The 19,443-nt window shown below is 40.2% G+C and overlaps 1 long non-coding RNA gene across 2 annotated transcripts; it reads right to left on the bottom strand.

Annotated features, from left to right (window-relative positions):
• Positions 1-1,101: 1,101 nt before the first annotated feature.
• On the bottom strand, positions 1,102-10,520 carry LOC137817230 (uncharacterized). 2 transcript variants are annotated; one of them, XR_011081942.1, is made up of 2 exons: positions 10,280-10,520; positions 1,102-4,082 (listed from the first exon to the last, which is right to left on the bottom strand). It is a non-coding gene; the product is annotated as an uncharacterized lncRNA (long non-coding RNA). The 2 variants fall into 2 exon arrangements; XR_011081941.1 differs by lacking the exon at positions 1,102-4,082 and adding an exon at positions 5,527-6,545.
• Between the last annotated feature and the right edge of the window lie 8,923 nt (positions 10,521-19,443).

Here is a 19,443-nt window from a genome sequence, read left to right on the forward strand (position 1 = left end):
CGAGGTCGAGGGGGACAACCTTCCCATCGACAATATGGCTGAAAGGGCTGCAATTGGAGATGTCAATCCCCGGGTTTTCACAGGCGGCTTGAGCTAGGGCCTCCTTGAAACCCACTGCAAAGGTATCGGCCATATCATCGATAAGTTTCCCTTTGGTCTGCTCCAGTCCTTTGATTGTGGAGTCCTGAATCTCCCTCTCCGCAATAAGCTCTTTCTTGGTCCTCTCCAGCTCCTCGATCGCGGAGTCCCCGGAGGCTAGCTGCTTCTCAAGAACTTCCTTCTCCACCTGGAGCCTGTTCAATTCGGTCTGGAACTGGCCATGCTCAGTTTGGAGAAGATTGAGCTTCTCCATCTTTTCAGCTAGCTCCCCCTCGGTCTTCTCCAGCGATTGCTCCCGGGCAGCGCATTGGTCAGCAAGTCGTTTCTGTTGTGCCTCGGAAGCTCGCATCGCCGCTTCGAGAGCAACGATTTTGGATTGGAGAGACGCCACCTATGCAAGGAGCTCAGTGGCAGCTTGCCCTACGTCATGTAGCTGTTTCGAGGCTTCCGCATTGACCTCTCGGGCACTTCTCAAAGAGGCTTTGTAAACCTCCTCTTGGCACGCCCAGCCACGGCACAGGCTCTCCTTTTCTTCCTTCAGGGTAGCCATTTCCTGTCGGAGAGTTTGGAAGGTGCGTGCCTCATCAGCCTTGGACTTTGCTTGGGCGCGCCACTCCAGTGCGACGGCCAAGAAGGACCCCAGATAATAAGGCATGCCCTCTGACCGTGGCACTCCGGAAGACTCACCTGGCGACAACCTCTCATTGAAACCCCTCGTCAGCTGCATGATGGAAGGGGGAATCGCTATAAGCTCTGGGGCAGGTGTTGGGGCGGCGGGTGTTGGTGTTGGTGTTGGTAAATGATGGCATTTTCATGTGTTCTTCTTGAATCAAAGTAGAAAATAAGGTGCGGAAGCAATGGGTGAGATGATCAAGACCCTCCTAGGAGTTGTGTTGGCCTTGTAAGTGCATGATGAGTATGGTGTTTGAGTGGTTCGGCCAACTCAAGGGAGAAGGTGAAAGGATTGAAGTTTAGAGCCTAGATTTCTAGGAGAAGTAAAGCTTGTGCACAAAAATGGCAACATAACCTTACTCCATTAAACTTGAAAATACAAGGTGTAGGCTCCTCCTTTTATAGGCTAAGGAGGACCATAATGCAACCCTAATGCTAGCCAAATGAAATGTAAATATGAAGCACATGGGTGCACATGGCACATGGGTGCACAAATGAGCACATGGGGAGGGGTGTGTCTAGTTTTTATGCTCACCCCCTCCATGGTCTTTCTAGAATGTTCACACAAATATGCTTTCTACACTACTCTAATTACTAAGCACCCCTAATGGGCCTTTATGTAACAATTACAAAGGTCTTCTCTTCCCAAAACCGTAGCTTTGACCCATGTGTATGTGAAGCTAGACGGTCTAGAAGGAATCCTCATCATGGCCTAGACGCTCCTTATGTAGCCGCTCCTCATCATGGCCTAGACGCTCCTCTTCATGGGCTAGACGCTCCTTTTTGAGTCTAGACGCTCCTCATCATAGGCTAGACCGTCTAGTCTTGGAGGCTTGGCTTTCATCGTGTGGTGAGCTTGGGCCCTCCTCCATCATCCCCTCCCTCTTGAAAAGGATTTGTCCTCAAATCCAAAGCTTTTGCTTTTGAGGGGGCTTGTTGTGGCTGGATGGTGTCCATCATCTCCTCCTTCGGGAAAAGATCTATCCTCAGATTTGCTAACTTGATCTCGGATAGCAGCCTCTTGCTTCGTCAAGGTGTGTCCTCCCGGATCAAATATCAACCTATGAGAATCTTGAAACAAAGCAAAGGAGTTAGAGTGAGTATTTGGAGAGCAATTAATTGTGTGAAGTTGCCATCTTTGTTTTTCTCTTGTTTTGGTCAACTTCTCACAATGCTTCCCTTTTGATGGTTGTAGGTGCCTTCTAATCCTCTTATGTTTTCTAAAATTTCCAAAAGTAGTTACTTTTTCCTTAGGCATAATCCCTTTAGGAAATGGTGACAACTTTAAAAAGGCAAGAGGACTATGTTCACATACAACTTCAAATGGAGAGATATGAGTAATCTTGTGGACTACTCCATTGTATGCATGATTATAAGGAAAAGGATTCTTATCCCAAGAATTGTGGGTGTCCCTCATGATTTCGTGAAGCATAGAAGGGAGAGCTATGTTTTCAAATTTTGGAGCTCTATCCCTTATTTTTGAAAATAAATCATGGAGGCTTGTCACTTTTCTTAAGAAGAGTTTATCCACTTCCATGAAAATGGAATCAAAACCTTTTGTTGTCCTAGGAAGATCTAATATGAAATTTAGGCTTATGTCTTCCCAAGGATCATTTGCAAAAGGTGAAGGAGTATAGAGTTCATGAGACATCGCCTTAGATGTATTTTTAAAACACGGAATGTATCTAGGGTAATGTCTTTGAACATCTTTTCTCATGGGTGACAATAATTTTCCTTTTAAAAGCTCTAGAGTTTTATCAACTCTATTTTGACCCATGAGTTCTCCTTCATGAAGAATTTCTCTTTTATGTGTGAAGGTAGTCTCGTTGATACAACCTTTGTTCATGGAAATTTCAATTCTTTGCAAAGGTTGTCTCAATAAGACATGACAAGTTTCTTTAGGCACTACTTCACATAAAAAATTGTCTTTGTAGATGCCTATAGATGACTTGACCTTCACTTGGTGATATCTTGGCATGTATGTAAAATAATCTACTATATTTTTATCTATGCAAGCCTTTTTTAAGGATTCTTCTTTTTTTTCTAGGCTTGCAAGTGTTCCTTTACAAAAGGTAAGGCTAGGTTGTTCAACAAGAGGTATATTTTCAAATGTATTTTCAACTTTTCCTTCTTGTTGAATGACCTTGTGGGAAGGAACACTCTTCTCTCACGCCTTTTGTTTTCCAAGGGTTTTCTCTCGCTTTTCTATTTTTACATTTTCTTCACTCTCACTAGCTTCTTTTTCTTGGCTACTATTCTCATCTTTGTCCCTTAAGATCATAGATCTTTCATTGAAACATTGAGATGCTAATTGATCATTGCCAAGGTATTCTAAACATGGAATTTCTCTAGCTTGAGTGTGAGAGATATGCTTGGTTAGGTTTTCTTGTCTCTCTTTCCTAGCTCTCCTAGGGAATTGTTGATGATATTCATTTTTCCTAAGACTTTCTTCCCCAAGATAATCATGATGTTTAGAGCTAGATGCATGAAAATGTAATTTTTTTGAAAATTGAGACTTCTCATTCTTTGCTTTAGTCAATTCATTAGTTTTGATCTCATTCTCCAATTGTTTAGATGAAATGGATTGAATATACTTAGTAAGTTGCTTCAAAAGAGATTTCAAGGATGTCACCTCACTTTTAAGAGATTTAGAGGAGTGAGAAGACATGACTAAAACTTTGTGTGTAGAAGTATTTTACCTTGAGAAAAATTTAGGGAAGTCAAAGAAGGTAGTCTTCCAGGTAAGGGAGGTGAGTCACAGTGGACTACTTAAATACCAAGCCTTTGCCTTAGCCAAAAACTATCCCTCAATGTCTTCACACAAAGCTTTCTCTTAGTAAACCACTTGGAACACAATTAAGTTGAGAAATCAGATTTTAATGCAAGAAAACAATGCAAGCTACTAATCAACAAAGCTAGTCGGTTTAACACAAACTTAACAAAATAACCATGCAAAGCGTCACTAACTAAGCAAAAGAAAAGGCAATTACAAACAAGTGACAATTACTAATCAAGAATGCTATACTATTCGGCCCTAGGTGAGGCTTCTTGGACACTTTGAGCCCTTGAAGACACACTCACCGTCTAAACGTAATTAACAAGGTAATTAACAATAAACCAAGTTGCAAAGGAAATAAGAGAACTCCCTTTGTTGATCCTCTTTTGGTTAGTGCACTTCCTTGTTGTCTTGATTGTTGATCTCCTAAGTGTTTGTAGTGTTTGTTTCAAGAGAGCTTGTTTCGGCTTTGGCTTTGTCTCCTCCTTAGAATGTTGGCTTTAATTCTCCAATTTCCAGCACCTATTCACAAGGGCTAAACCTTAAACCACGTCAAATTCCATGCACATAAGCACCAAGGGAGAAGTTAAATTCCAGCACCCAAAAAGAGAGGTCAAGGAACAAAAGCAAGAAACAAATTTAATTGAAAGAAAACGGTACCACCAAAAGGATTTATAATATGACAACTTAGAAAGAGATTCAAGAAATTAAAGCAAACAATTAAAGGTACTCAATAAAAGTTGGCACACAAAAAGAATTCCTAAAGAAAAGCACTAGATTAGATGACCAAATAAAAAAAACAGCACCACTGGAAAATGTTGTGGGCCAAAAAACGTGTTTGTTCCCCGATTTATTCTGATCTGTATTTTTGGAATTTGGCTCTGAAATTTGTTATGCAAGATATTCAGGATCTTATCTAAAATCTGGCTTTGGAATCACTCAAAACGGATGCACCATTTTGTTTTAATAAATTTTGCAAAATTGGTGTTCGGTTATGCCAGCTGGAGCGCTTCAGATTTGCACTCTGATCTTAAAAGATTTATCATTTTTTTTCTGTTGCTTCTTTTGACCTAATTCGTTTTTTGTCCTTTCTATAACACTTTAAACTTGCATTTTCCAGAGAATCAAAATTTTCCTATGGGTGGAAATATTTTTCTGGGTTAAAACAGCCAAAACAGAGAAGGTGAAAATAGGGGAATCTGAAAACTGGAAACAAAAAAACAGCAAGATACCAAAGTTTAGACACAATGGAAATTTGTGAAAATAGAATTGTGTAGGATCTAAACACAATATGAACTCAAACTAAAAATTAAAAAGGCACCAAAGGAGCAAAGAACAGCAGATTCAAGCAAATAAAGGGACCCAAAATCAAGAAACAATTAAGCCAAATAAAAGGACTACTATGAATTGTTGACAATATGGATGAACATGACTTGACAAAACATGTATAGATTCAGAAAATTAAAGACTCAAAGCATAATATGAAGCAAAATAATGAAAGCAATAAAGACTCAAAGCCTAAAACAAAATAGCAACACAAAGGTGTATGGAATCCTATCACAAATTGCACAAGAACTTGTTCAAGATCAAATGAACAAGAGTGCTTCGGTTGGATCTTCCACAAAGCACACAAAGAACAAATTAAAATGTAAAAACACAGCAAGACAAGTATGGAAATTAAATGACAATATGAAATAAAGAAGAACTAAAATTGAAAAGACAAGGAGCTACTCATCTTGAAGAACCAAAGCTCATGATACCAAATGATGGCATTTTCATGTGTTCTTCTTGAATCAAAGTAGAAAATAAGGTGCGGAAGCAATGGGTGAGATGATCAAGACCCTCCTAGGAGTTGTGTTGGCCTTGTAGGTGCATGATGAGTATGGTGTTTGAGTGGTTCGGCCAGCTCAAGGGAGAAGGTGAAAGGATTGAAGTTTAGAGCCTAGATTTCTAGGAGAAGTAAAGCTTGTGCACAAAAATGGCAGCATAACCTTACTCCATTAAACTTGAAAATACAAGGTGTAGGCTCCTCCTTTTATAGGCTAAGGAGGACCATAATGCAACCCTAATGCTAGCCAAATGAAATGTAAATGTGAAGCACATGGGTGCACATGGCACATGGGTGCACAAATGAGCACATGGGGAGGGGTGTGTCTAGTTTTTATGCTCACCCCCTCCATGGTCTTTCTAGAATGTTCACACAAATATGCTTTCTACACTACTCTAATTACTAAGCACCCCTAATGGGCCTTTATGTAACAATTACAAAGGTCTTCTCTTCCCAAAACCGTAGCTTTGACCCATGTGTATGTGAAGCTAGACGGTCTAGAAGGAATCCTCATCATGGCCTAGACGCTCCTTATGTAGCCGCTCCTCATCATGGCCTAGACGCTCCTCTTCATGGGCTAGACGCTCCTTTTTGAGTTTAGACGCTCCTCATCATAGGCTAGACCGTCTAGTCTTGGAGGCTTGGCTTTCATCGTGTGGTGAGCTTGGGCCCTCCTCCATCAGTAAAGGCACAGACTCCACCACCCCCTCCTCCTGGACTTTTAGTGACGAAGGAGATGGCGAGGGAGACGTGGCGCTGGGAGGGTTGTTCATCAAAGACCCCCATGCGAAGGCGAAGGGGAGCATGAGTAAACGATACGGTTCGTCCTCCTCCTCTTATAGGCAGGTCCCACATCCAAGTCTTCATCCTCGGAGGAGATGGTGAGCACCCTCTTGCCTTTGTCAAGGGGGGCTGTAGGAGGAGTGCCAGCTACAGCCAGTGGGGCTGTAGCAATGGGAGGGGGTGATTTGGGTGTTTGGAGGGTGAGAGGAGAGTTTGGTGTTTGTAGGGAATGGGGAGAGCTGGGTGTTTCGGCAGTATGGGGTAGTGGAGATGGTGGCAACAGATTGTACTGGATAGGGGAGGTGCTGAAGGCGCCGCCCTTTGCCTAAAAACGAGCCTTCAAGGACCTGGCCAGTTCAATTCGCGTGGCGGAATCCATCACTGACGCTGCACCAAACAAATCAAGCAACAAAGGTTAGGGCTGATATTAACGCGGAAATTTGGAGTACAGAATATCAACTCTACTATTAAGGCAAATTTGCGGATCGACAGCAAGTATAGAAATTAAAACAGTCAAGCATCGCATGCATGAGTCATAGAAAGCACGATTAAGAGGCAAGGGTAGGGAGGACAAAGAAAGGGGGAAGTTTCCCTACCAAAGTATGAAGACAAGGTGCGCGCATTGAACTCACAAGCTATGAGCTTCAACGTGTTGAAAACGATCTTCAGGCCAACCAAGGTCTCGCACACCCCCTGTCGAAGGAAGATAGCTCGTCCAAAGATTTGGGTTTGACCAGTTTGGGCTTTTCCGTCCAATACAGGGGGAACCCATCAAGAGCTGTGGGGTTGCGCTTGTTCGCACACACCCTAAAAAAGAGGCCTTTCCAACCCTTGAAGGAGTTTTGGAAGAGGGTTAGGAGGATTCTTCCGGCAATTCCAGAGAAGCTTACCCAGAGGCTCTTCCCCTGCTTCTTCACTTCAAAGAAATGAAGGAAAACATCCACTGAAGGTGGGACGCCCAGGTGCCCACATAGGATTTGAAAAGCCCTGACGAAGGCCCAACCGTTGGGGTGTAGCTGGGCAGGGGCTGTGTTAATCTCGGTGAGTAACTCCCTCTCAAAGGATGTGAAGGGAAGGCGCACACCAACGCGCTTGAAAACCGCTTGGTACATGAAGATGAAGGGTTTCCTACCATTAAACTGGTTGTCCACACAGACTGGTTCCCCAGTAGTGCCATGGCGAACAGAGATGTGGGAGTCGTGGGTGCTACAGAAGGCGTTAAAGTTGTATAAATGTGGGTCACCTTGGTGCTTCACCACGTCTTCTACGGTGGTTAGGCTAGTGCACTCAGCCAAGAGCTCGTCTGAGGCCTAGGGGTACTCAACCTTATAGTCGACCTTTGGGGGAGGATTGGGCGTTGTTTTTGTACGCGCCATAGTTTGATGAGAAGAACTGAAGAATGAAGAAGAGGAAGGGTTCAGCGAATGAGGTTATGACAGAAAGGGGAAGAGAAACCCTAGAAAAACCCTACCCACGCGAGAAATCCAGAAAAGAGGGAAGAACGAGAAAGCAGAGAAAGGGGAAGAACAAAAAAATGCAGAAGAAATAAGCAAGCCCAGGCAGTCATGAATTCAATACAGTAAAGTGCAAGGGGGACCGGAGTAGAAAAACCATACCTTTGGTGATTTGGGAATGGAAAGGGACGAGCTTTGTGAACGAAGAGGGGAGGGATCGCGAGAGCTTCAGAGAAAAGAAGAATGAACAGTAGAGAAGAACGCAAGGGAGAATAAACGTTAGGCGCTGGATTGGGACCGTGCGATTGAGCCACGTGTCGAGAGATTAAGCGCTAACTTGAAGGGCAAGAGGCACCAAGCTCTGGCCATACGATTGAACCACGTGTCGAGAGATTAGAGCATGACCCAAAGCCTCACTTTTCCCGCTCAGAGAATGTTATGTCGTCAAACGCTCAGGAAATGTCACGTCCAATGCTCAAGGGAATGTCACGTCAGACGCTCAAGGGAATGTCACGTCAGCCACTCAGGAAATGCCACATCATCAGAGTGCCACGTGGACAATAGGGCGAGGCCTTGGGTAGGAAGGACCATGGAGGGGGCGACACCGCTCAGAGGTCTCAGGTCCGACAGCTCAGAACAGTAACAAAGAGAAGAGAAATGTGACTTCAAGGCCATAGTTCTAGTACCAGTAGGGAGTAACCTGACTCATGAAGTACCCACGCCACCTCAGGGAAACCCCCGGGATAGATACGACCCATGAGAGGGTCATGCCCAGGAGTGAACCAGGTGCATGGTGCGAGAGGAAGGTAGATACACTCCCAGGGCGAGTGACTAGAGGTTGGGGCGCATGAGTTGGCACCCAGAAAGTCACCCCACGCGCCAGATGCACTTCGAGGAAAGAGGACTCACACAATGGAATAACCCTAAGTTGGGTTACGGTGCTGTGAGGCCCTCTGCGTAGAATAACGATCAAGTCAGAAGAACACGTGGCAATAAGCACGTGTTCATCAATGTTTTAGTGAAAGTTTGCTAAGGTACGCGTTAATTTAGTTTACGTATCAAATGTTTCAAGGCACATTTTTATACGTTTTCAATGCGCTTTAACGCGCTTTAAATACATGAGGTGTATAAAAAGGGGCCTTGGGAAATTTGAAAGGGATCCGAGTTTTAACCTAATTCTGACAGTTTACACAGAGCCCAAAAAACCCTAGTTGTTTCACGGTGCACCCACTGTGCGCACAAGACAATTAGGGCACACAACACTAGCTATCCGGTATTTCGACCACCTTCGGAGCATCCTTTCACAGTGCTCCGATACGGCCGCGAGGGCGCCCCTTTGTTCACTTCTTTTCAGGTACTCACAGATGGAGCAGAACGGAGGTTCCATAACTCGTGAGGACAAGCCACGCGTAAAGACGACCCAGGTCAACCGGCGGGAATAGGGGATGCTTCTGAAGTTTTTTCCATGGTTCAAGTAAAGGTCTAGTTGTGGGTTTCAGTTAACTGTAGGTCAGCCTTGTTTTCCTTTTCTGACTGGTGTTTAGAACCTTTGGTTTGCATGAGGCTACTATCCTGAATCTGGCTTGTTTCGTAAGTCTGAAGGTTCTAGGCCGGCACGTGTATAAGGGTTGAACCACCCCTAAAATGGTTCCTATTTATTTATTTATTATTGCCGATAAAAAAAAAGTATACAGGTAGTAACAATGGTTGGGAGGTATTCTAAGGTTATGATGGGACTCTCGTGTGAGTCATATACACTGCTTTGTAATAGCGTCTCATAGAAGTACATTATTTCAGGACATGATTTTACATTATTTTTATAAGGATTGGATCACAAAAGTGATCCTTTTTATTTATTTCATCGTTAATTGATAAAAAAAAATCTTCTTAAAGACATCTTAAATATAAAACTATTAATTTATTTATGATATGATAATAGCACCTTGCACCATATACTAAAGTAAATTAATCCATCTTAAAATTTAAATTTAACCTTAACTTAATCTTCCAAATTCAATTTCTATTTAGTTATATACTTTATTAAGTGAGATATCTAATACTTCCTTTCAGTGTTTTCAAACTACATATCAAAGAAGACACCAATTTAGCCATCATTTTCAGTCATTTTCTTATGTTTGGCCCCTCACACCAATTTAGCCATCATTTTCAGTCATTTTCTTTTGTTTGCCCCTCACTGATTCAGCCATTATCAAACACATCTTTTCTCTCATCTACCTTGGAGGTTCATAGTATAGGTCCAATTTGTGGACCCCCATTAAAACATACCCTTACTTTATTTGCATTATGTTTCCAGCAAAGTGCGTCACTTATTATATCTACATATCTACACAGAACAAAGTACCCCATTAAGGGACTTAGAACCTTTTTCACGCTTTTACACAATTGCTCACTCACAATCCATGAAGATAGGATCACTTATAATTTTCTTTGGTAAATTAACCTTAAAACACATACTTAAATCATCATTTAACACCTACAAAAGCCTTAGGTGACAGATAAGTGATAAAATCTTGCCCGACTTTAGGTAGCTCCTCATGTACAAAAACTTCAACATATGTTCACGCATGCATATTATATTTTTGCATCACAATGGAAATACACGTTTAAATACAAAATATCATAGATACAGATAAATATGTTCATCACCTTTTCCATCAGCAGTTATTAGCTCAGACTTTAAATTTCAGCTCTCACCAAAATGTACCTGTTCAATTAACTGTTCTTCATGTTTCTATTGGTCAAAGAAAATGACAACAAAAGAAAGGGACATTTAACACTGTTAAACTCGCATATAAACATTATACTTTGGCTAGAGAGAATAATTATCAACAGAATTGCACTTATCTTATATATACCGAGGGGAAACGCTAGCTATGACTGAGCCTAATTGTGGTACTTACATGAGAAGAAGAGAGTCTAATATAGCCAAGGCCAACTTGCCGGCAAGAACATGAGTGACGATGGTGATAAACTTGGCTAATGCCGGCAAGTCATCCTTGGCTGCACTGCACTCTCTGCCACTTCATGCAAGTCCCTCTTAGGAGAATGTGCCTCTCATCTTCTGCTTCCATATATCATGCAACTAACTCACTATGGTTGTACATGTATTTATAAGGTTCTAACATATCATGTATACACCTAAGTTCTAAAAGTAGCAAGTGGCCTTATCTGACAATCAAGAGCCATACTGCAAAAGCCAAACCGCTGGATTGCCATATTGCCAAATTCATCCAAAAAACTTGCTTGATTAGGTATAGCAGATAGGGGACCAAGTCAAGAAATTTTGGGCCCACTTTTGGTCTTTTTTTGTCATCCATATCCTAAAGATTATGGAAGAGAGAAAGATAGGAATCTTTCATTGGCCTTTGTGTAGGTAAAGATGATGATTTATAGTATCTCCATTTGTGTCATGAAGCTTGTTCCTTGCTAGATGCCTATATGGGAAAAAAGTAATAGAGCATACGATTTGATACTGACCCATGACAAGTTGGAATCCCTAAGATAAAGGGGTGAGAGGGTTAACAGTGGAGCGCATTCAATTTTCTGGTGGCCAAGGGATCATATATCATGTCGGACATATGCAAGAACAGTGTTTTGTTCTATAACAAAGGTTTCAGTAATATTACGCGAATTTTTAATCTTATCATTGGATAAAGTTTATGACAAGACGTTTCCTTTTGATTTCATTTTCAGATCATTGCTTGAACTTGTTTTTCTTTATTAACTCTGCTTTAGACCAAAAGAACTTGTTTGCAACAAATAAATTACACTTTGATAACCTTTTTAGAGAACATTATTTTAATGTTATTTGTTTTTGCCTGATATTCAACCTCTTTCTAGTATTCGTGAATAATTGAGAGACATATATCCCCATTGGGATAACTGTTAGAGATTTGTTTCATGATTGAGAAATTTGCAACATGCTAAGTACAGAATACGATGCATCCATGCAATAAAAAGTCAGAAAATTTGTTTATGGTACGACTAATATGTAAAAATACATCGCGTAAGTGAAAATGGGCTTATGGGAATATAAAGCTTTGAAGGATATTTAAAGAGCGAGGTAATAAGAACACATACATATGAATGTGTGCAAACTGTAGGAGTTATATCTATTACATATATTCTGAAAGAACCGAGACAACGTGTAATTGTCAGAGCCAGCATGTCAAGTAAACTACGTTTAATAAAAACAAATTATTCAGTAACGCATCTCAGCAAATTAAATGACAAAAAAGTTCTTCTTTAAAGTCATTTCAAACTCCACATGGACGTGTCTTGAACATGTTCCCTAGCTAGTTTATCAACGTCGCATAAATGATTCTCTTTTTAATTATATGTTAATTCATGAGATCAAACATGTCGAACAAATGTGTTTGACTAATGTCTCTGCCTAATGAAAATTTTCCTGACGTAGTTATTCCCTTACCTAATCCTTATATATGCTTAGAATTTGACCTCCAAACAAAACTTTGATCTCATAAAGTTCTTTAAACATTGTTGTTAGGAGGTTAGGAGAAAGCCATCATTTTCACCTATACAATAGTCCACAAAGTTTTCATGATGGAAATTTATTGAAAACAAAAAGACAAGATATAGAATGATATAATTAAATAAACACAAGATTAGGCCACATGTTTCCCCTCTTGTCTATGCTGTTTCAGTGTCTGCTAGACAGATTTAAACCATTTGAACTCGTAATTTTATTGGTTTAAGCTCTAGGGACCTTTATGATACATGTCTGGCCTAAGAAGTTAATCTTTCAGTACTTTGATAAACCTATACCGTCTCTTACTCGGGCGTTGACCAGAAGTCAAAGTCAACACATGGTGGGACTCCTCAAGGGACCCAAGGAAGGAAAGTCAACAGGTCGACCGCTCGTGACGTCGCCAAAGTAAGACGCCGCCCTAAAGTAAGACGTCGCCAAGTAAGACATCGCCTAAAGAAAGACATCGCCGAAGTAAGACGTCGGGCCTCGACAGTCTAGAGCAGTAGCAAAGAGAAGAGAAAGGTGACTTCAAGGCCACAAGTTCTAGGACCAGTAGGGGATACCCTAACTCGTGAAGCATCCACGCCACCGCTGGGAGATCCTGGAACAGATACGACCCATGAGAGGGCCATAACCAGGGGAGAACCACGTGCATGGTATGGGAGAAAGGAAGATACACCCCCAGGGCAAGTGATCAGTGATTGGGGCGCATGTGTTGGCACCCAAAAAGTCAACCCACGTGACAGAAGCACTTCGTAGATGGAATAACCCTAAGTTGGGTGGCGGCGCTGTGGGACCCTCTGCACAGAATAACGATCAAGTCAGAGGGGCACGTGGCAATACCCACGTGCTCATTAAAGGTTTCAGTGAAAGTTTGTCAAGGTACGCGTTAAGTAAGTTAAGATTCGTATATTCCAAGGAATGCTTTTATACGCTTTCAATGCGCTTTAATGGTGAGAGATGTATAAAAAGGGACCTTGGAAGCATTTGAAAGGAGAGAGTTTTAACCTAATTCTCATAGTCACACAGAGCACAAACCCTAATTGTTCTTGACGGCGCACCCAGCATTGAGCACAAGGCAATTAGGGCAACACAGTTCTAGCCCTTCAGTACAGTTATTTCTGACCACCCTTAGAGGATTCTTTACGGTGTTCCGATACTGGGGTGCGCCACCTTTTAATGTTTCTCGCTAGCTGACTTGATCGTCGGAGTGCAAACGGCCGCGAGGGCGCCCCTTTGTTCACTTCTTTCAGGTACTCACAGACGTAGCAAACGAAGACGATTCCGATCAACCGGCGGGAACAAAACCTTTAGACGTTAAATTGTCATCACCACACCTATACAGTCCAAGTAATATATCCTCAGCAAAGAATTATTATTTTAGTTTGTAAGTTTCTCCACTACAGGCCCAGCAACTCGGGACCTAAAATGTCTCCATCAATGTACAACTCTCAAATCTCATATTATATACGTACTAAGTGGTCATGCAAGTTGAATTGATGGGGCAATAGGTAAAAAAATTTACATGGAGGTTTAATCCACTCCAGTCCATAATCAATTAATTTTTTTACTGAGATATACCTGGAAATCTGAGTATTGTGGCAGGAAGATAGCAGAAGAAAGGGAAACATGAAGGAATCTGACATATGAGCCAAAGGTTTTTCTAATCTTAATGATAGTCCTCCATCAATGAAAATATATATATGGGGGACCCATTAGGTTGGTTTTTGATCCCTTTGTTTGAAGGCAACCATGATGGGGAGGTAAGTTCTGTCTCCTTGTTTCTTGATGTATATCTACTTTATGGCCATTTGCTTTCGCGCTTTTCGTAGTGCTTCAAAAAGTCTGAGGTTGCACACATTATCATCAGTTTATCTCAATAATACTACTTTCCAACCATCATTCATTCCCCTCACCGCACCACTTTTTGTTTGCCCCTTATTATATATAGTTTGAATCTGCATAGAACACTTTCAAATGCTCAAAAAATTCTCATATCTAGTAGTCATACTTCACATGACCTGCTTTCGGTGGTTTTTGTTTGGTCCAAGAATATGTTTGTTTCTTACCGTTTTTTGACCAGCATGGGGAATTTTTTCCCTTATTTGACAAAATCGGTTCGATTTTTAAAATAGTAAGAATTCCACTTCATTGTGAAGAAGGCATGACAAAATTTTTATAGTGTCAAAAGTTATATTAAAATGACAGGACTTTATTTTTTTCTTATTACAAAATCGTCTAGTTGACACTATTTTTTCACTATCGTTAAAACGTTCATATTTTGTTAAAAAAGAAAAGAAAAAATAATCCCATGATGATAAAAATCTCGTTTCTTACAATATGGAAAAGAAATATTAGAAGGCAGGATGAACATTTGAAAGGTTTTATTTAAAAACTAGTTTATAAATTTTATTAATAATAAAAATTACTTTAAATATCAATAATTTTTATAATAATATCTAATTTATTTAATATAATAATTAATTATATTTTATATTTAAAAAAAATATTTAATGATTTTTTGGTAATAGTGACACTGACCAATGCCTTATATAGAAAAAAAACCGCCAATTCATATATCTTTTTATTAGCAAAGAATAAATTTAATTAAACCGAAACATTTTAAGAATATTCCAACCCTTAAAAAATAGTACCAGCTCTAAAACCAACTCATATATGTTAAAACTATTTTTTTTCCTTTTTTCTAAATGTCGAGTTCCTATTATTTTAATGTTGTGTGTCCATCTTTTTTTTTTTATGAAACACTCTACCAACATATGAAGTTATTTGTTATTTTTTTATCTGTTTTTTTTTTCTCACTTGTACAAGAACTTAGGATTTTGGTGTGGGTTTCTATTGTTTTTAACTAAAATATATTTCTCAGAACAAAATAAAGTTCCTCTTACTTTAGATGCTTTCACCACATTAATAAATATAAAAAAAAAATAAAGTAATAGTTTTTAAAACATAAAGATTAAAATTAAAGTTGACCCAAAAAAATTGGATGAAAGATTTATAGTATTTTTAAAATGTTATATATGATTTAATAATTAAAGTCAAAGATTTAGAAAATCATTAAATAAAAACTAAGTTAGAGACAAAAAAATAATTAGTCAATATATTGAGTAAATTAGATATTATCTTATAAACTAAAACAATTATTAGTAAGTAAAGTAGTTTCTAAATTTAGAAACTACTTTAGATACTAACAATTTAGATGCCAACTAGTTAATTAGATATCAATTTAAATATTAGTTTCTAAATTTAGGAACTACTTTAGATACCAATAATATTTTTAGTCTCTAAAATAGTATCTAACTTAGTTTTTTTCTTATAAAAAACTTTCATGTTAGAAATCATTATTTAATATAGTGACTAATTATTTGTTATTTGATTTTATTTAGTAATTTTCTTATGGTGTATATATTCTTTTAACATCATGAAACACCATTCACAATAGTATCTTGAATTCAAATTGTACCGGTCGTGGGCGAGTGACGTGAGTGGTCAACTGCATTAAATATACAAATTAACAATGAATGTAAAAAAAATAAGGAAATATTCAATAAATTAGGACTACACCTCGCCAAATCCGGGTGACACCCCAAACATTAGCTAACATTGATATAATGAAGATATGCTCCAAATATACCTTCCTACAAATCTGGATGATTCCTAGAAATCAACTAACACTAATTTATTGACGATATGTACGACCCATCAAGCAAATAGACCATTTTCAAACACTATATACACTTTCATCACTATACAATACACTCTTTTAACACAATACTTACTTGATCATTCGAGAACCTTTTGCAAGTTTACTCCCGACCGAGCGTTGAGGAGTTAAGAAGCCCTACTTTGTGTATACAAGTACACAAATTATAAACCGTAATTGTGTACAGAACTTGAGATTGTAATATTGATATTAAATGTATTTTATATCACTTTGTCTTATGATTTGTATGCTTGAAGGTCAGGTGTGAAAAGTGAATTATCCCTAAAAAAAAAATATGAAAAGCGAAATAGAAAAAAAATACAAATAAGACACAATTAAATTTCTACCTAAATATAACGAGGAAGTGTCAAAAGTTCATTATCTCTTTTATCATGATATAATGTTGTCAATATTTCGTTAATATTTAGGTTACATGTTGTGTTTTATCTAGTAAATATTTTATTAATTTTTACGTTACATAATTGATGATATCATTAAAATTTATAATTTTCTTTAATATAATAATTAATAATTGTACTAACCAGTCCTCGGACTCAGGCGTGGACCAAAGTTATGGTAGAGCCCCCGAAGGCTAGGTCCACTGGGAGGTTGGCAGGACGGGCCAGAGTCTCAGTAGACTCACAGATAAGGGCCGCCGAGGAGGGGGGCATCAAGGCATGGCGTGGAGGCCTCGGGCCTCGGTAACCCAACAATAAAGATGGACCGAAAAAGATGGTTTTCGAGTCACACTCCAGTTATCAGTAAGGGAGAGGCCTAAATCACCAAGCGCCCATGCATGGAGTGTGGACGACACGGTGGGGTGTGCCACAATCAAAGAGCCACTGGGAATGAGACGATTCATAAGGGTCACGTCCTAGGGGTGATCTGCATGCATGGCACGTGAATAAGACATGGAACTCCTAGGGCGGATGACCTAGAGATTGGGTGCATGAGTTGGCATCCAAGTGGTCATCTCGCATCAATTGAACTTCGACAGAGTAGTCTTACGCACTAGATGGCCCTAAGACTGGGTGATAATGTCTCTAAGACGCACCTAGAATAAGCTTAAGCCACAAATAGCAAGAGGGGCAGAGACACTGAAAGGTATATAAAGGGAAACAACTAGCAAGGTACGCATTTCTAATGCAAGTAACACTGAGAGAATACACACACAGAGCTCTCAGAGTTTAGAATTTTTGGTGTTTCTTTGCCCGGTGTTTGACTTGATCATCAGAGTGCAAACGGTCACGAGGGCGCCCTTTGTCTCTTGTGTTTTCAGGTGGTTCGTCAGGGGAAAGGCACATAAGGAGGAGGGATTCTTGGACGCACAACTGTCTTAGACGCATAAGACGCCTTAAGTCAACCGACGGGAACAATAACATTAAAATATTAAATAAAATAGTTAATAATAAGTAAATATATTTTCATTTTTTTTCATTTAATCTACATAATCTTACTTTTTATTATTTTTATCTTTTTTTTTTTCTGTCTTTCACTTTTCATAACAAAACATTAGTCTATTAAACATAGTTCATAACTATAACCAAGCAATGATAGTGAACTTAAGATAAGAACAATTATTATAAATATTATTGTTATTAGATTTGTTAATAATACAACGCATAAGATAAACAAAATATGTAAAAAAATATTTTTACATTATTTATTTTGGATTTTTTGTATGATGAAAATATTAGTTATTGTTCTTGTCGGTTGACTCGATTGCCTTCGTACGACTATGACGATCACACACCCAATTATCCTTGCCTTCGTTCGTGTCTTTCTTCGATCAAACACCTGAAAATGTAAGGACAAAGGGCACCCTAGAGGCCATTTGCACTCCGACGCTCAAGTCAGTACTGGGCTAGGAAACAAAGAAACTTAGCTGTAAAAAGCTTTGTGATGGCAAATTCATGAACCTCTTTTTGGAATCATGTGAAGAATGGTGCGGAAGCCAGGGATGTAAATGTGCAAGATCCTCCTAGGAGCTATGGTGATCTTGAAGGTGCATGATGTGTATGGAAGTAGGGAGGTTCGGCCAGCCCAATGGTAGGTGAGGAAGATGAAGATTAGAGCCTAGAAACTAGGTAGAAGCAAAGCAAGCATAACTTTACTCTCATTAATCTTGGAAAATACAAGAGATGGCTTCTCCTTTTATAGCTGATCCTGCCGGTTGACTCGAGTGCAAGAGTCTTGCCACGTCAAAGGTATCTCCCTCTAGATCGGCTTTGCACCACGCTAGCTTCCGTCCTTCACACCTCGATTCTCCTCAAGAACCTGAAAAGGACAGAGTGGCGCCGCTGCGGCCGATCGCGCTCCGACGCTCAAGTCAGTGACGGAATCACCAAAAATCTAAGAGAGAAAAGCTAAAACTCAAGGAACCGTGCAAAATCTCTCTCAGCGTACTCAAGTGTTCTCAAAAGCATAAAGAAGTGTTCTAAACGCGCGTACCTCAGAAGTTCGTTAGAATTCCTTATATACCTGTGCATTTTCTCTCTCCTAACGGTTACATCTCTGGACACGTGGCTCGCATCCAGCTGTACACGTGTCACCATCTGGAACGTCCCCTACTTGAGCGTCACTTCTAATCTTCAGGCTGTTCGACTAAGTTACCCAGGCAAGGAGTAACTCGGTGCATAGCTGCCTTGGAGCGCGATCTCTTCTAGTGGCGAGCACGGGGTGTCACCATGCACACCTTCTCTATGGTCTCGCCTGCCGCTATCACAATCTGCATTACTTGCACATCATGCATGTTCTGGGAAACTATTCCCTTGCCTTAACCTCTGGCTAGGGAATGATCATCTGATAACCTCGTCCTTCGTACTCGTGCCCTTTGAAAGCCTTAAGCAGGTCTTCCTGATCCTTCGGCGATGTCCCTCCTTCGGCGATCTCTAACCACTTGGTCGCCTAAACCCACATACAGCGACTATGACACAAGCCTGGTGACCACCGGTTAGATATGCTAGAGATCGGAGAACGCCAACTTAACGATTGGCGACTACACAGACTTCCCGATGTACTTCCCTTCTGTCAGCAGGTGTTCCGCTCAACACGCCTATATTATCGCTTGCTGCCACGTCATCACTCTCGACTACCTGGTCGGTACACAAGCCCCCCAGTCTTAAGCGGAGACTTGTTCAGCGAAAAGACTAAGAGGTCACGTCACCGTCGATCTACGTGGCGCTGGTACGGATTTCCATACGTCCGTATCCTCTGCCTTTCTGACGCTCCACCAAACCCCCTTTTTTAATCGCTCGACACGTGGCTTTATCAACGGTCGTCTTCAGCTGTCGTTTGCGCTTCCGAAAACGTTCGAAAAACCCTTAAACCCCTTGCGCTTCCACTGTTCCATCATCTTTCTGCACTCTCAAACGTTCTAAGTTTTTCCTCTGCGAACCACGAAGCTTTTCAACTCTCTCAATCTCCAACTCTCTTCAACGCTCATCCGATCACAAAAAGGTACCCCTTTTACTTCTTCTGTTGATATGTGCTGCATTTTAACCGATTCGCATCATCCATTATCTGTCTGGAGCATACGTTGTGGGCTGTTTTTTCCTTTTCTCCTTTTCTCGTAACCTAAGACTTCGTTCCTCGTAACGT

Source organism: Phaseolus vulgaris, unplaced genomic scaffold (assembly GCF_000499845.2).
Source record: "Phaseolus vulgaris cultivar G19833 unplaced genomic scaffold, P. vulgaris v2.0 scaffold_21, whole genome shotgun sequence".
In the NCBI taxonomy this organism is placed as follows: domain Eukaryota; kingdom Viridiplantae; phylum Streptophyta; class Magnoliopsida; order Fabales; family Fabaceae; genus Phaseolus; species Phaseolus vulgaris.